Source organism: Crocuta crocuta, unplaced genomic scaffold (genome assembly GCF_008692635.1).
Source record: "Crocuta crocuta isolate KB4526 unplaced genomic scaffold, BGI_CrCroc_1.0 scaffold59, whole genome shotgun sequence".
Lineage (NCBI taxonomy): Eukaryota > Metazoa > Chordata > Mammalia > Carnivora > Hyaenidae > Crocuta > Crocuta crocuta.
Genome location: NW_027551578.1, coordinates 5,388,717 through 5,406,591, shown reverse-complemented (window position 1 = coordinate 5,406,591; position 17,875 = coordinate 5,388,717). Strand labels below are relative to the sequence as shown.

The 17,875-nt window shown below is 46.1% G+C and overlaps 1 long non-coding RNA gene across 1 annotated transcript; it reads left to right on the top strand.

The window, feature by feature from the left end:
- Positions 1-3,471: 3,471 nt before the first annotated feature.
- LOC144221242 (uncharacterized) lies at positions 3,472-5,176 on the top strand. Its single transcript, XR_013331996.1, has 4 exons — positions 3,472-3,533; positions 4,025-4,182; positions 4,540-4,716; positions 4,928-5,176. It is a non-coding gene; the product is annotated as an uncharacterized LOC144221242 (long non-coding RNA).
- The last annotated feature ends 12,699 nt before the right edge of the window (positions 5,177-17,875 follow it).

Genomic DNA, 17,875 nt, shown 5'->3' with positions numbered 1-17,875 from the left:
AGGACATAATTTACTTGCCTTTGAATTCCATTTCAGGCACAGTGTAGGATTATTAAAATGGAAAGAGTGTGGCACACACAGGAAATGTGTAGAAAGGATTCAGGGCCATACGTGTCCTGTAGGAATCCAGGGGGAAGGAGGGACTGTTGTGGACTGAATCAGTACAGGAAGCTGAACCCCAAACTGAACACAGATGTTGTAATTATATGCCCGAAAAACAGGAAAGTGCTGGTTACTCTGATGAAGCCTGTCTTTTCATTCCTTCCAGTGCCCTGAATTCTTCACTTACTCTGTTACCTTTTTTTAATGCGCTGGGATTACTACTGCCTAAAACACCAAGAAGAGCTGTCCAGGATGTCATGAGAGGCATGGTACAGCCAACATGAAGTCATGGGCCTACAAAGTCTCTGCGCGTCAGGGCCAGGAGTTTGGGAGGCCCTCTTCTGTTTACTTGGACCAAGGGAAACTTGGAGCTCTCCTTGGCCCCAGAGTAGCTCCGGAATCAGAAGTGTTCATCATTCCTATGAGCACATATCCAGGGGGTGTTTGATCATGAGTTCTCCCGCGAGCCAACTCTCCAGCCAAGTGTGAACAGTCCTTGTAGAATTCTGGCCGACACTCCAGGGCCCTGTTAGGTTTTTCCAAAGAAGCATCCTAGGCCTTCTCATTGGTTTCTCCATTTATTGCTTCCTGTCATGCTATCCTGTGATTGGAATACTGCTGTCCTTAAGGCTGTGTCCCTTTGGTACCATGAGCTCAATTCTGTTCCCTGTCTTCCTGGCCTCAGCCGCAGCCAACCCCCTTGGCTGAGAGATCAGTGGACTGTATTGCAGCATCTGCCTGGATTGTGGTTTTTCCTAAGATCTTCCTCAAGGCTGTTCATCACAAACACAAGAGTCGTGTGTATGGTCCATGCTCCATTATTACTTCTCTGGAGGGCACTATTTGGACCCACCTCATACTGAAGGAAAATCCAGCCCCTAAGAAGGAGTTGGGCTGTGCTAGCAATATGTTCAAGATGAGTTTTGAGAGCCTGTCGCCTTTAATCTTTCCTCTCCTTTTGGCTACTCACTCTTACCTCCTCGCCCTCCCAGATGTTCCAGAGTTACTGCCAGAGATGACTTGCTATCCAGCGCGAAGCTGTGCCAGCATGGAGAAACCTGGCCAATCTAACAAGTTGGTGCCCAAGAGAAAGCGTGTCTTAACCCCTGACCCTCTCCAGCACGGTGTCTCCCTTAGAAGATGCTTGTGTCCTCAGTATTTCACTGACGTCTTAAGCTTGCCCCAGATGTGTTTGCAGACCAAGTAACCCAGTAGTTGCTCACTGGTCTTATTCACGGTCAGCTTGTAAGCTATCACAAAGATCTTCTTCTGGTTCCCTTGGTTCCTGGAATGTTTTGATGAGCTCTGTGCAAAAGCAATTTGGTCAGATCATCGCATATTAACATGCACATTCAAACTAAGGAACCAAAAAATCCAAGTCATCATATGGTCACTCATCCTTTGAGATTTCCAAACCCAAATGAAGGCCCTGGGTCTCAGGGATACACAGAAAGAAACAATGGAATGAACAAATACACAAGCAAATAAATAAAGGAAAACGTTCTAAGATCCTAGAAAGCTGCTGTGTCTTTTACCTATTGATGCACATCCATGTAAATGCCTTCTCTTCTTGCCCGATCCAACCTTGTCTCCAGCAACAGATAGATGGTAGATGGATAGACAGATCCAAAGGAAATAACTGTGTCACTCTTCACATTGTGAAGAGCTTCGTTTTACCACATATATAGAATGGCCTGGAATTTCTACCATCTATGTTGATAACATCACCAACTATCACCTTGTATAAATCACAGGATACATCAGTCCCTTGGCAAATGTTTCCAAGTGTGATTTATATACAGTGTCACCAGTGTGGCATCAGGCTTGCTGATATTTTTAAACCAATTGAGCCTTGGTCACCTTGAAGAATGCTTTTTTCTTTTTCCCCCCAGCTGTTTGGTCCATCCTGACCCTTCCTCTCCAGTCCCACGGGCTTTGAGCTCCCTGCTCAGTCTGGTCAGGGCCAGGGGACCCTTTGCCACTCTGTTTGGTGCAGGTCAGCTGACCCTTCACTCCCTCTTGTTTCTATACTGTCTTCTAGCTTCAGAGAGGGGCTCCCCTGAGAATCAGCCGTATGCCGTTTGCACATGGCGGGGCCTGGAACTCTCGACAAAGCACTTTCTATAAACCACCGTGAGAGAGGGCAAAAATAACAATAATAAATAATGCCTCTGAGTCAGCCATTAACCTCTGCCGATGCCACCTCTGTGTCCGCTGTCACATGTTAACGATGTCACCTAGAATCCCTGATGCAGCCACCTAAGGTTCTGTGGTGTCCCTTCCCCTACAGCAGTGCCGATGAACACTCCTCCTTCACAGCACATCTGTCCTGTTCCGTGTGGCCGGGCCTGTTTCAGAACTGTCCCCAGGACTTTTATTCCCATTACTGTCTCCATGAAAATTTCCAAATCCTAGATCTCCCTTCCATCTTTGCTGTAAGCCACAACATTTACCGTTTGGCAATGCACTGCTTTTGCTAGCATGTGCCTTCAGGTCAGAACTCAGTGCTCTGGAGTGTTTAAATCTCTGGGTTGAGTTTGTCTTGGGAAACCTCCCTCCTCCCCACCCCCACCTCCTCCCAAAGGCCCCAGGGCGCAGCCCTGCAGGGGACTGTCTGCAAAGGTGAATGGGCTATTTCTCGAACCCGAACCTCTCTCTTCTCCCAGCCCTTGCACTGGCTTTGCTAGACTGCCATGGCTTATTGTGACATTCTTCTCTCTCTGTGGCCTTGCCCTGGCCATGGCAATGAGTGCATACCAGGGACTCGCCTGCAAGTGATGGTGGCCAAGTCTCCCCCCTCCCCATGCCGCCTGTCACTTTCGTGAGCTGAGGAGCACAAGCCAAACCAAACCCAGACCTCCTCTGCAGCCTGCAGTCAAAACCACCACTCCGTTCCAGAGTATAATTTCATTATTTAGCTTCTGGGCTTTCTCTGGCTCTAGAGTCTATCTTGAAACATAAATAGAGAAAGGCGTGGGGCTGCCTCCTGCTTCTCTGGAATGCCACGTACTTCGTCATGTGGTTTCTCAGCCTCTGGGTTGAGAGGTCCTCAAAACAGTTCTCCCCTCATTTTATTCATTGTGCGTCACGCAGTATTTGGTCAACTAGCGCGAGTCTGGTCACCCCCGCTGGGAACACACTACACTAGAAGTCGCAGGCACACCAGAGGGTGAGTGTCAGTGTGGGAGCAGAGCACTGTGGGCCCCCGAGGCGGAGGGTGAGGACTTCTTCACAAAGGTGGTGACGTTCGGCGTGGCTCTTCAAGGGGGACTCAGTATGTCACACTGAGAGGTCAATGACTGTCCTGCGGGAAGAAGGGTGGGAGGGCACGGGGCCTCGGGGGCTCTGACAACATTGGCGTCAGGTGGAGGTCGGTGCGTCCAGCTGGCTATGATGGGCTTGGCCAGCAGTGAGGAAGTCTGAGGCCGCCGGTAGGTCCCCACGCGCACACTAAAGAATTTAGACCTCGTCCCAGGGATTAGCCAGAGTCACTGAAGGTGTTGAAGCAGAGCAGGGTAGGAAGTATGGATCAGAGAGCCCAAGACGAGGGCCGGGAGACAAGCCGTTGATGATGGTCTCTGGGCCGGAGAGAGTGGGGAGGCTGGCTTTGTGGGGACACAGAGGAAGGTGACATTTCTGTGACAGGGGTCAACCAAATCCAGACATCTGTTGAGTATAGCGAGAGAAAATGAGGAAAGCATTGGGAATCATGCGGAGATTTTGAATCTGAGAGACTAGAATCAGGAGGTAAGGTCGGACGAGGGCAGGAGTGGGGGCAGGGATGGGACGGAAGTGAGACTGTGGCGGCTTCCGGAAGGTGAGGAAGAGGAGGCAGCAAGTATGGGTGAGTCCTTCATGAAGTTTAGTGGCGAAGAGGAAAAGGGAGGGAGACTCTGAGGGCTAAAGCATTTCTCTAAAATAGGGGAAAGAGCATTTCTGTGAGGAGAGGGGAGGACAGTGGAGAAGGGGAGACTGAAGTGAGCGGCAGAACTGCCATTTTTTGAGTGGATCCCGGGAGTCATCCGTGTGTCACACACTGAACACGCATGTGGCATGTCAGGGTCACATTGACCCAGGGAGGTAGGTGTAATCATGCCCATTTTCCAAATGAGGAAACCACCAACCAGTGGATTTCCCCAGGGGTGGGGACTGGCTGAGCAGTGGAACTAGAGAGCATGTTGTGGTGGGGGAGGCGCTTGAGGGCCCAGGAAGGTCTCCCTTTTAGCTTTGGGACTTGGAGCTGCCCATCAGTTCTGGCCAGTGGCCAAGACCAGACGCAAGGGTGTGGGGTTAGATGGCTCGTTCCCGTGAGCTTTGCAGTTACCTAGCATGAGCCAGCTGCAGCGGCTCTCTGCAGGGGTGGAGAGCCTCTCTCTCTGCTTTTCCTCTTCTCAGACCTCTCTGAACATCATATTCAGGAGCGTATGTTTCCCACAGAGCTTGGTGTGTGCCAGAAATACCCCGTGTGCCCGTCGCCTTTGCTTTTCACCACTGTCGCTGGAAGAGTCCGTTTTGCCTTCTGCCTGCCCATCTTCGTGAAGCATTGAACTTCAGGAGAGCTACAGCCCACATTTTGCCTCAAAGATTTCTTCTTTGCTTTCTCCCAGTTACCAGGTTGAACCCTAAGCTGATGTTTAGTTTACCTATGGTAATGAGGGATAGGGAACAGCCTTGTGTAATTAAAATCTGAAGATAAGCCAAAAACCATTTTACCCAGTACATCCTTCCCCACCGAGTCTCTGTGCCCATGTTGCTAACAAACAGCAACCTGGCTAATCTGAGGTTCGCCAGTTCTTTATGTGGTGTGTCTCCCCTTGTATAACAGGTTGTGATGAAGCCTTTCAGTCAGTCCAAGGCACCCGAGCTCACTTCCTGGGTCCTTCAAAGGAGGACGTCTTGGACTTGGGCGGCCAGCTTGACAAATGGCAATAAATCAAAACTTGCACCTCTTGCTCACGTAGCTCTCTGCTGATGCTGGACAAACGCACCTGCCGTCTACCATCAACGTCCAGTGGACTAACTGAGTGAATGAATAAGTTTCTAGGCCATCCATTAAAGAAATTTCTGGAAGTCATCCGATGTGAAAGACAATTACTATAAAGATTTCCGTGAAGGTGCAGGAGCTCACTACTCTCAATCCCCCTTCCATTTACAATTTGATCACGGAAGACACAAACATAGTCCAATAAGTTACATTTGGGGGAAGATTCACCAAAGAAAGATAGAGTTTATCTGGGATTACATATAAAATTATACTCCTAGGTTTTTCTTTTTAACACTTTCCCAAGTACTATGGTGCAGACTCACAGAGTGAATTTATACTATCATACAGTCAAGTCACTTTATCCATAAGGAGCATTAAGCCCAATGAGGATCAAAGACTTGCCTAAACTCTTAGTGAAAGATTGTTCAGAACCAAAATCCATTCAGAGGATCTTAAATTTAAGAGAGGGCTTATTACAGGGATCCCTGGATAGCTCAGTAGGTTAAGCGTCTGACTCTTGGTTTGGCTCAGGTCATGATTTCAGGGTTGTGAGACAGAGTCCCGTGTCAGGCTCTGTGCTGAGTATGGAGTCTGCTTGGGATTTTCTCTCTCCCTCTCTCTCTGCCCCTCCCCCTGCTCAAGCATCAACTTTTTAAAAAATTTAAGAGGGTTTGTTACAGAGAAACCTAATGGAAATTAATTGAAAGAGGTTTAGTGAGAACTTGTAGAAACTGACAAGTCCTTGATTAATTCCTCTGACTACCTCCATGGGTCCTTCTGAATTCTTCTCTCTGCTTCCAGAAGCTTCCTTTATGTCCTCTGAAGATTGGCTTTTCTGCTATCCCCTGATCATCCCAAAAGACAGAGTTTCTTCCATGCCATCATGACCTTCTAGCTCGGCTCCTCCAGCTGGGCAAGGATCTCCTCAATTGACCCAGCTTGGATCAGATGCCCATCACCCCAGTAAGGAGTGAGATATCCCCTGAGGAGCTGACAAAGGCTTGTGAGTGCAATCACAAGCAAGGAAGGGAGTGATAGCCTTGCTTGATCCCTCCCTGGTCAGGTGCCATCCAAAGATGTACAGTTGACACATTTTAAGAATAATCCAGGGACACCTGGGTGGCTCAGTTGGTTAAGGGTCTGACTTCAGCTCAGGTCATGATCTCATGGTCTGTGAGTTCGAGCTCCATGTCGTGTTCTATGTTGACTGCTCAGAGCCTGGAGCCTGCTTTAGATTCTGTGTCATCCTCTCTCTATGCACTCTGTCTCTCTCTCAAAAATAAATAAACATTTAAAAATCGAGAGAATAACGAGACAACGAAGAGACAATGAAGAGCACCGCCAGAAAAATGTGGCAGTGAAAGAAAGGGCTTGAAAATTTTGTCACAGAAGAAATGACTGGAGGGACTTGGTACATAGAGCCTTGAAGAAGGAAGATTTAAAAGAGATGCAATTCTTTTGTCCAAATATTTGAAGGGCTGGCTTCAGTTTTGAAAGTATTCTGTCTGTGTATGTTTGCAGAGGTCCAGAACAAGTTAACCGATGGGTAAAAATTAAAAGGAGGTAGAGTTTGCTTAAAATTAGGGTCAACATTCTTCCCAATAGAGTTTTCTAGAAATAGGCTGGCCTGTCACATTTGAGAAGAGATGGGATGATCGCTTGTAAGAAAAACTGTGGAAAAGCTCATAATAGGAATTAAGAGTCGTGTAAAGTTTATTTCAGTTCTGGAATTCTATGGCCCTGCTGCAGGCACATCTGGGTGGCTGGAATCATTGCTGTCACAGGAGTGAAGGCCACTGTGTGTGGTCAATTGGATGGGAGGTATTGGCTGATGCTAAGTGGCCACAACCCCCCAGAAATGGCAGGTTGCCCTGATCTCCCTTTGGATCCTTTCTATTCTGGGCCTTCTCAGATCTGTTTGAGACAAGCCATCTCAGCTGAGATGCTTGGAGTCATTCATGCCTCCTGACCACCTGCAAGGTCACCATCTGCAGGAGTGGCCGGGGGTTGGGGGAGTGGGTGGGCGGTGTGGAAGGTGGGGCAGGCTGCCCTTCACCCACTGAGTGCTCAAGATATGAAATCGACACCGAGGGGAATGCTTCAGACGTAGCTCATTTGCTTGTAGAGATCAGAAGCCTGTTCGAAGTAGCAGGTTTTAGAAAGAATAAGGGAAAAGTGTAAAGGGACACATTTCAAGGATATAAAAACAGGTATTGCAGCAAACCAAGGAAAGCTGAGCCCCAGGACTCCAGGAAGGGCCGAGCTTTAAGGCCATGGGAACACCACAGCAAGAGTTCACCTCCTTTACACCAGCACCCTGCCGATAGACATACGATGCCAAGCCTCTGCTCCCGGGGGCTTGAGAAAATCGACCTGGTCATGCAGCACAGAGAAAACCAGGGCCCTGAGCAACCCAGCACACTGTGCACTCAACCAGTCCATACTAACGTGGAATTCACACTTTTATGGTTTTAACTTCTCTCCTCTTCCTCCATGGTGCCTTTCTCTACGTATCTACCAAGTAATATTACTCCCAATGGATTCAGCCATCCCCAAATACTCGGTCAGCGTGCCTGCTAGCCCAGTGCCTGTGTACAATTCCAAAGAGTTTGGCCAAGGAGATTGACAATCTGGCCTTGATTACTCCTTCTAATTAACTCATTCATGAGTACATTTAACAAATAATTATCAAGTGCTTAATCGTCAGCATAGCTCTCTGCTAGAAACAAACAGGTATAATCTATGGTTCATATCCTCAGGCAGCTCGTAGCCTATCTGGGAAACTAAGACATACGCCCTTAAGCAAATAAGTCCAATTTCAGGTAATTCCTGAGCATCTCAGAACTATGTGGGTTGAACCAACCTTGTGCTAAAAGAAGTGAGGTCCAACTAATTCAGCACGGTGTGCCAGCTAAGTGAAATCCCAGTGTCTTCCTTCCTTCAGCATTGACAGAATCAGTCTCTCTGCGGCACTTAACTATAGAGACTTTGAAGTCTTCCGCAATTTATTACACTGAGTCCAAATAAGCAACTTGTAGAATAAAGATCGAGCTCCAGAAAAGATCGGGTACAATCCGGCTAATGGGTGCTGTGCAAGGACAGCCTCTTCCCATGTTCTCCATGCTGCCTGCTATTTCTAGGGAATGATCTTAACCATCCTCGTCAGCTAGCGCAGGACTCAGTGTAAGATGGTCTCCGATCGTCATTGGCCGCAGGACATGGGAGCATCAAGACGGAGCTTCGCACAGACCCTCAGAGCTATAGGAAAGAGAAGCTTCTAGGTGGAATATTTATTTTTTAAGTTTATTTATTTATTGAGAGAGAGAGAGTATACGTGCACATGCATGCGTCGGGGAGAGGCAGAGAGAGCAGGAGAGAGAATCCCGATCACTGTCAGCACGGAGCCCAATGTGGGGCTCGAACTCACGAACTGTTAGATCATGTAGGCGGAATGTTTCCAAATGAGAAAATTACAGGCATGTCTTCGTTGTTTCCATTTTTTTAATTTGTATTTTTAGAAATGGGATTACAAAAGGCACTTTTCCTGGTCCCTTGGAACAGAACTCTTGTGTCCCCACCCCTCCCCCCCCCAGCCTTGCCGGGCTGGCCAGCCAGCTCAACCCCCATGCCTGGCCTCTGCCTTTTACAAAGTGGCCGCTTACTAAGTGGTCCTTCTCTCTTTATCCTCAGTTCCTAGTATATCAGCAAGCACTGGTGAGGCTTGCTCTGAGTAGGGCTGAGGCTGAGTGCCATGGGGTAGCCAAAAATAAGAGCCAGCCTACCCTCCGCAAGCTTGAGAGGGAAAAATATGACGTACAGAACAGCTCTAACACAGACAAACTCATGCTGGAATTTGGATTGAAAGTATATGAAACATGTTAACTCAAGGGAACATTGATATCTTTCAAAGAAGAAAAAGTCAGGAGATCTAGATAAAAATGGGGGCGGCGGATATGAAGATACAATTCATACTAAAGGAAATCCAAATCCAAGGTAATGGCCTCACGAGAAATAAAAGAAACAGCAATCAAGACAATAATGAGATCCCAGGTTGCATCCATCATATTGGGAGAGAATATGAAACTGAATAAGGCTAATTGTTGTTGAAGGTTAAATAAATAGGAGCTTTTTCTCTCTTTTCTTAAAGATTATATTTTGCTTTTTAATTTTTAATGTTTATTTTTTGAGAGACAGAGACAGAGCATGAGTGAGGAAGGACAGAGAGAGAGGGAGACACAAAGTCTGCAGCAAGCTCCTGGCTCAGCTGTCAGCACAGAGCCCAACACGGGGCTCGAACCCATTACCCTGAGATCATGACCTGAGCCAAAGTCGGATGCTCAACCGACTGGGCCACCCAGGCGCCCCTTTTAAGGTTTTATTTTTAAGCAATCTCTACACCCAAGTGGGGTGCGAACTCACAGCTCTGAGATCGAGACTTGCATTCTCTAACTGAGTCAGCCAGACATCTCAAGAAATAGAAATTTTCATGAAATGGGTGCGGACAATCCAGGGAGCAGTCTGGCAGCATTTATTGAGTCCCATAACTGGGCACAAAACTCAGATAAATTCTGATTATAATAGAATATGTTCAAGGATATCTGCCCAGTGTTATTTGTGGTAGTGCTGAGTGGAGGCCCTGCAATTCTCTAGCAGAAGGAGGGTTGGTATGGCATTTGGTGCGGCAATCAGGATAAGAAAATGGGTGCACGCTCAGCCTAGCCAGAGCTTAATAAACTAGTACTGATTAACGACAATAAGAAGCAGATTGGGATTTATAGCGTAGTGTCGTTTACATACATTCCAAACATGTTTACAAAATGACCACACCCTCACAGCAGCTACAAAAGTGCCCAATACAAGGTAGGTTTTCCATAAGTTCTTATTTTGTTGTCCTTCTTAAATATATCTACTAGGCAGCACTACGCATTTTCCAATGATACAAACAAAATGAGATCTGTAACAACGTTTATGTAAATTAAGGATACATGAGCATAAACACAAAAAAATCACGTACTTTTAAGGGCATACACAAATCTAAAAACATATTTCAGGGCATGATTCTTCTGGATGCAGTCATTCAATATTAGAATGAAAGTCCCTGGAGTGAAACAAAATTAATTCATAAATCTCTGTTGTACCCAAGGTCAAATGGCCTCAAGAACACCCACTAAGTCCTGGTTTTACATTCACCAGGCAGCATTCTGAAGTCTGAGAGTTTCTTGGATACCTGGTTGACAGAAAAGGCATAAGGAGGGCTTTCCCAAAAACAACAATGTGAATATTCCATTTATTAGAAAAGGTCTGAGCGGCTCTGAGCAACATAAATTCATATATTGGCATCAGTCTCTTGTGATCTGAGTTATGAAGATCAGTATCCGAAAGCTGAGATGTTTCCTAGTTCCCCCATCTCCCTAAAGCAATGGTTAAATATAGATTTAGGTTCAATTTTGTGTGTTTGTTTGGAAAGAACACTTCATAGGTAGTTCTGTGTACTTCCTAGTGCTCCGCATCGGGGGCACTTCGTGTCTGGTTGAGGCACGGAGAGTGAAATAACACGATGTTTGGGATTCGGTGTAAAATATTTTAGCAAAGGAAGAATGCAAATTTAAAAAAAGAAAATATAAATGTACTGCTACAAAATCTTGATTAAATCTGTTGAGTCTTGTTGGTAGATGTGTGGGGGACTCATAGTATCCTGTGTGTGTGTGTGTGTGTGTGTGTGTGTGTGTGTGTGTGTGTGTGAAAATTTGAGAGAGAGAGAGAGAGAGAGAGAGAAGTTCTCTTGCCTAATAAAATTGGCAATCTCCCATCTTCTGACTCCTCTTTTCCTATCCAGGCAGTTGCAACATTATCTCACACTTACCATTTTGGTATTCACATTCCTCTTCAATTTTTAACCCCAGAGATTGCTCTTACTTTCTTGGAATTCAGATGATGAATTTAAAAGGATGTTATAGGTTTTCAGCCCTGCTAGGTGTTTTGTAGCAGGAGAGCGTTCAGGTAGTGCAATCGCCCCCCTCCTTCTTTTTGAAAGGGAGATTTTTAGTTGTGCTTTCAAAATAGTTTTAATTGTTTTCCTAATATACAGGGAATGTATATCATAACCTATATAGTGGCTATCTTCTTATCAAATATCTTACAGATACATGCTATAAATGAATGATAGTAACCCCTGTCATAGAAAAAAAATCCAACTACATTTCCTACTTTAACAATCTTTATACAAATAGGCTAACACAGTGATTTTTTTTTTTTTTTTTTTTTTTTAGCATTACCTGGTATTTTGGTTTACTTTTACCTCAGGAGCAGTGAGTGTATAGCACTTAGTTGAGTAAGGTCCTAGGACTGTGTCATCTTCAACTGAGTGGAGTCTAAGAGGTTACAAGGTATTATCTCATTTTACCCGCAGAACAGCCTTATAGCACAGCAGGTATTGTCATCGTGTATTTACAGATGGAAAGAGTGAAGCCCAGAGACAAGGAAAAGCAGCAAGACTCACCCGCTAAATGCCAGAGCCAAGATTGGGCTCTCAGTCTTCCACCATCCTACAGCATTTGTCCTCCAAAAATCCAAGCTGTCTTCTCGCAGTGATTATTAGTGTATTCATTTGCAGACTCTAAAGCATCTAAGCCCTAAAAGAAAAAAAATAAAAGGATAACAATAACTTCAAAACCCAAAGAGTGGAGTGGATCCCCCTGTTTTAGACCAAAATAATGAAAATAAAAGTCAGAGTGGGTGGTGAAAAGAATAAATCTGAAGGGAAAAAAATCATCTTCTTCAGGGTTAGGGTGGCTATCAACTATCTATTCCCTCTCCTGTGTGTTTAGAAAAAAATACTGCAAATACACACATATTCTTCAGACAGGGGTGCTCCTCTACAGCTGGCTGGCTGGTCTTTGCCTGCTTTGTCATTTTCATCCAAACATAAATCTGGGGTTGGGGAGATATTCGTGGCTGGGTCAAAAAGACAGCTTTGGTATGAACTATTTATACTTGATTCGCCTCTGCGTTTGTCTGTGTAGTTTTGCCAAGCATTTTAATAGTTTCATTGAGTATTCTTTATTCTTTTCTGGGAAAAAAAAAAGCAATTCAGGGCAGTGATAGGAGGAGCACAGAATATGGAATGCCTCTGTCTTCCCTAAAGACTTTGGACCCCCTTCCCATAGTAGATGCAGAAGGAAGCCTTGACCTCTGACTTGCAAATAGTTGGGGATATGTTCCTGGTAGTTTACCACTGTCTTTCTTTGCCTTTGGACTGTGATTTAAATTCCAGTTCAGTCCCTGTTTAGTAGATAATGAAAGTATTAGATTGGAGGGAAATTGTTCATTCCTGGTAGACAACAGGGTGACATGGAGGCAATGTAACTTCATTTGCAAATTGATTTTTAAGTAACTCATTTATTTAATAATTCTTATCCAGTACCTTAAAAGATCTTTACATTTATCATTAGAAAGTAAAATGTAAGCTATGGGTCAGTTAAGTGTCTGACTCTTGGTTTGGGCTCAGGTCATGATCTCACAGTTGGGTTGGAGGCCCACATTGGGCTCTGCACTGACAGTCTAGAGCCTGCTTGGGATTCTCTCTCTTTCCCTCCCTCTCTGCCCTCCCACCCCCGGGCCTCAAAATAAACAAATAAATAAAACTTAAAAAAAGAGTACAGAAAAATATAAAGAAAAAAATAAAAAGCCACCCACATTACTATCTTCTACTACACCCCCCTAAAATGTTTATTAAATAAACTTTTGCTGCTTTTTCTATGTGGTTTTATTTCTCCTCAAAATTTGGGTTTATTATATATAACTATATTAAAATGTATATAAAAATAAGTTTTATATTTGTAAATAAATATAAAATAAAATTATATATAATTTTTTAGAACTTCCTTCTTATATGTGTTATATAGCAGGCATTTCCCCATGATTGCCATTCTCACGGAACATAAATCTTAAAAAACTTCAAGTTATTCCAATGTAAAGATGTGTCATAATTTACTGGACAAGACCCATAATGCTCAACTTATTTCAGTTATTTTTGTATGTTAATCAAGTCACCATGTACGTTTTACCCTTGTATCTTTGTCAGCGGGTTGGATTACATCTTTACCATAATATCCTAGAAAAGAAATCACTGGAGCAAGAGAGGCACAATTTTGAGGTTCTCAGTATGTCTTTAATTTTTTTTTCCAGAAACAAGTTACCAAGTTCCACGTCCACAGGCCGTGGACGAGAGGGCTTGGTTCCCTGGACCCTCCTGTTCATTGGTTTAATCCTTGCCTCTGCCACAGGGGCCCTGAGGTCACATGCCCACCCCACTCATAGCAGGATAGAGGTGGGTCACCACTCTGTCTCTCCGAGACCTCCATCCACAGGAGCATGGTGGGGGGAAGGGGGTGCCTGGAGAACTCTAAGTGTTCTGGGAAGATCCTCCCCAGTCCTTTCCTCACTAGCCAGCCCTGCTGACCACAGGACCAACCACTCTTTTTTTTTTTTTTAAATGTTTATTCGTTTTTGAGAGCGAGTGCTCGAGCAGGGGAGGGGCAGAGAGAGAGAGGGAGACAGAGACAGAGAGACAGAGAGAAAATCCCAAGCAGTCTCTGTGCTGCCAGTGCAGAGCCTGACTCGGGGCTCGAACTCATGAGCTGGGAGATCATGACCTGAGCTGAAGTAGGACAACCGACCATCAGAGCCCCTCAGGTGCCCCCCAGGACCACTCTCATCCTAAACTCAGTTTCAGGACATGAAAGAGGGCTAGCTCGTATTTCATCCAGCTCCACCTCTCCTTTTACATGGAAATTCCCCTCCATTCCTGCCTGATTCTTCTGTGTGCCAAGATGAAGGCAGCTTCTAAAGGCCTCAAGAGGAGTCTGCCTCCAGCAAAGCTTGGAAAGAACAGAAGAAAGACAAGGAATTGCTGTCCAGGTGTCCTTGCTTCCGTCCAGCGTGCTTACCCACGCCCTTCACCAGGCTCTCGAAACTTCTCCAGGTAAGAGGTCGGGATAAGAGGCCTCTCATTCTGCTGAGGAGGAAGATGCTGAGAGAGAACAGAACAAAACCAAACCAAACCCCACAAAACTGTTATTTTCCTTCCAAGATGGGAATTTCAAGGCGAGTAGGAAGGGAGAATGGACAGGGAGAGAACATGTAAGTACAGTAATGAATGTGGGACGGAGTCGTCCTTACACGTAACTCAAGGCTGCCGTCCAAACTGCAGGAAGTCAAGGGAAGCACTTCCGATCCCTAGATCTTTCTCTGGCACTCTCGTTCACAGCAGATGGGGGTGTTACACAAGGGCTTCACTCGATACCAACTGCTTTAGGAGTCAGAGTTCTGGGATCCTTTAATTAAAGTATCAAGACACAGGGTTAAGATGAAAGACTTAGCAGAAATGTGGACTGCGCCCAGCACTGCCGGTGGTCTGCTTGGAACCAGTGAAGGCACAGGAGGGTCCTGTCCCAGCTCGTGTGCGTGGGGGTCTCGCTTTAACGTCTGGTTGGGGGCTTGGGGGACAGTGTCAGGTGGAGAGCCTGGGTGGGAGCTCTGGGCTGAGCTCCTGGAGACTGAGCCCCACTACCCTTGAGAAGCGTCTGTATGTGGATGTCTCTAGAAATACCCCGGATGCCCAGGAAGCAAGAGGGTGGCTGTCCCGGGCTCAATCACACAGCACACCTGCCAGTCACCCAGCCCGTGTGTTCTCAGCCTCTGGATGGATGAGCTTTCCCAGGGCCCTCGCGGCTCTCAGGATTTACCCTGTGTGCTTTCATTTCTCTGAGTCCGCTAGGCACAGGCTTCCATCCTGGGGCTCCTATACCTTGGACCATATCCGTGATCCTGGAACTAAAAGCCCCAAGATATCTTTTTAAAGAGAAATATATATTTGTACTTATATATTCTTATAACATACGCTTATATCTAAGTATGAATGTGAAGCTACCTCCTACTGAAAGGCTGCCTGATGGTGAAGAATCCACCACACATGTAGTCAGAGACCACCCCGCTCATATGCATGGTAAGACCAGCCTCCAGTGGTCTGCAGATGCTAATGAGTTGCCTAAATAGCAACGATCTAGATTTCACACGCTCTGACCACCGCCCCCCACCCCCACACCAACACACAGAATACAGGACTTTCGTCCCCTGCACCAGGCTCCAAGGGCATCTGTGGGCCCTGAGAGGCATCTCACAGGTGCTCATAACAGCCATGCCATTGTTCTACTTACTCCCCACCAACTCCACTGATGGTCAAAGTCTATGCCCCCCACCCTCAAGAGAACATCCAAGTCCTCCCTGAGTGCCCTGAGCCCCACATTAGTGGAGGTGACAGCCCTCTCCTGCTCTGTGATTCCTCCTCCCTCAAAGTAGAACCCCGTCCCCTCGAACCCCATGAATCAACTCCTACAGCCCAACCTCAAGACCTTCCCACCTGGAGACTGAACACAGATTTACAATGCTGAGCTAGAGACCGTTCCGGACACAAGTATCACCGTGGCTTCCCCATTTCAGCTTCTCCCCCAGCTACCTGCCTCCCTCCCTCTTCAGCTGAGACTCCACCCAAATTCATGCCACCTGAAGCCATGAGTCTGCTTGTCAGGTTTGGATCCTGGCTCACATCCAGATTAGGACCCAGGTGACATTCCTACTTTTGGGCTAGTCAACAACAAGTAGATAGTAAATTGAGTCGAGGAGTAGAAATACTTTCTTGTAGCACCTCCTTTCCTTGAATTTTGGGACAGCACCTTCTTCAGAGGTAAGTATTCAGGGACTATCACTGGGCTATCTCTTTAATTCTGTAAGTATGTGCATGTCAACGAATCCAGAATATCGCATGGATACTCTGTGTGAAAATGACCAGCAAAGGGGAGTCGATTTTGTTCTTCCAGTGATCTAGGGTCAGATGAGATCTTATTAAATTTAATCAGCCAGATGTGTAATGAAAAGTTGTTTTTTAATTATGAAAGAGTTCTGTGGGCTCTCTGACTGGCCCGTGCCCTTGGCAAGGTTTCCTGGAAAGAGCCTGACCTCTGGCCTCTGATCTTGATCCTCCCCTTACACTACCTGAGTGCTCCTGGGTAATTCATGTCACTTTTCCGAGTTTCTGTTTTCTTACCTCGAACCGAAAAACCTTGCTGGATTGTTGTAAGAATTGGAGACTTCATAGGCACTCAGTAACTGGTCGCCCTTGGAGCTATTATTTAGTCTGGGAATATTTTTCAGAGAAGAACTAGATGAACCATTTGTTTATCAACGGCTCCACATCTGTCTTTGAAATATGACTCTCTCTGCTTCTCACACACATATGTCTGCACACACATGCATACACACACAGACACACACACATGTGGGAAGGAGCATGGATTCCAGACCCAGGCTTCCAGGATTTGAGTCCTGGGACCATAGACCCTCTTCTCTTGTGACTTTGGCCACTTAATTGATGAGTTCTTCTCCCTCATCTGTTAAATGAGGGCTGTTGTAGTGGACGTGAGAATGAAATGAGTTAATATATTTAAACCATTATAAGAGTCGCTAGCACAGAACAAGGCCCAGCGCATAAAAGAGCACACAGGTTAACGATTATTATTAATGCTATTATTCATTATTCTCCTGGCAGGGGAGGGGGTTTGAGGGGGGACTCTGACAGTGAGAAACCTGAATTTCAATTCTCATTTTCACCGCTGACCTCTGTTCTGTAACCTCCTATACACTTCTTCCTTTCATTTATGCATCTGCTTCTCTTTCCAGAAGAGCTGGTACCAGTGGGTGTGTTGGGCTCACCTCTTCTAGCCACAGAACAAACCATTTCCCGAAGAGATTGGGAAACAGTCTCTTGGCTTCAGGTGGCCCCGTGGAAAGAGAGGACCGCCCCTCTCTCCCGGAGACCTATCTATCGGCACGGTTAGCAAAGGAAGGGAGTCATTGCCTGGAGGGCGAACATCACCTCAGTCGATTCTGACCGCCTTGGCAGAGTGTCCCTCATGAGGAGACCAAGGAAGGCTGCTCGACCAATGAAGACCAGCTGTCACCACAGCAAGGCTGGCTCTGACTGACCTTCTGTCCGCCCGGTCTGTCAGCAATCCATTAGCAGTCCCACAAGTGACCCTGGCCGTATTGCATCTCCACTTAACGGGGCTCTTGGGAGTATACATGGATCAAGAACGATGGCGGCCCAGGCCAAGTGGAAGGGTGAGAACTATCATGGCAGCCAGGCAGCCAGGCAGCTGAGTAACAAGTGGTGTGGAGGATGAGCCTTACGGGCACACAGGAGAAGGTGCTGGGGCAAAGGAAGGGGCACTGTGGGGGCAGAGAGAAAGAAAGACTGATGGACCAGGCTCCTCTTACCTTTGGCTCATCCTTGGGAGACCAGTCAAAGAAAGCAGGAAGAGAAGCTGGTTTCCTTTGACTTCCCTAAAGCAAGCGTTCTTCAGAAAAGAGAACAGTGAGCCTAGTTAGGGTGGATAAACTATCTGATGTCCATCCAGAGAGCTGTCTATTAATGGATGTAAAATGGAAAGATGAATCACTGGGACCGATTAATATTTCTGAAGAGCCGAATGAGGCAGAGTGAAAAAGACCCCTATGTTGGACAAGAAGGGAAATGGGGAAAATGGATTTGTTTGGGTAAGGTTTCTGTTTTGATTACTGAGTAAGCTTATAGGGCAGGAATGTAGGAGAGAAAAATAACATCTGCATCTAGAAGTTATTAGCTTTGTGCACAAAAGTTCCGAGGGTGCCTACTTTTTGCGTGCCATTCTGTCTTAAAAATAACTTTGATTCTGTAGAGGCAGTTGTGATGGA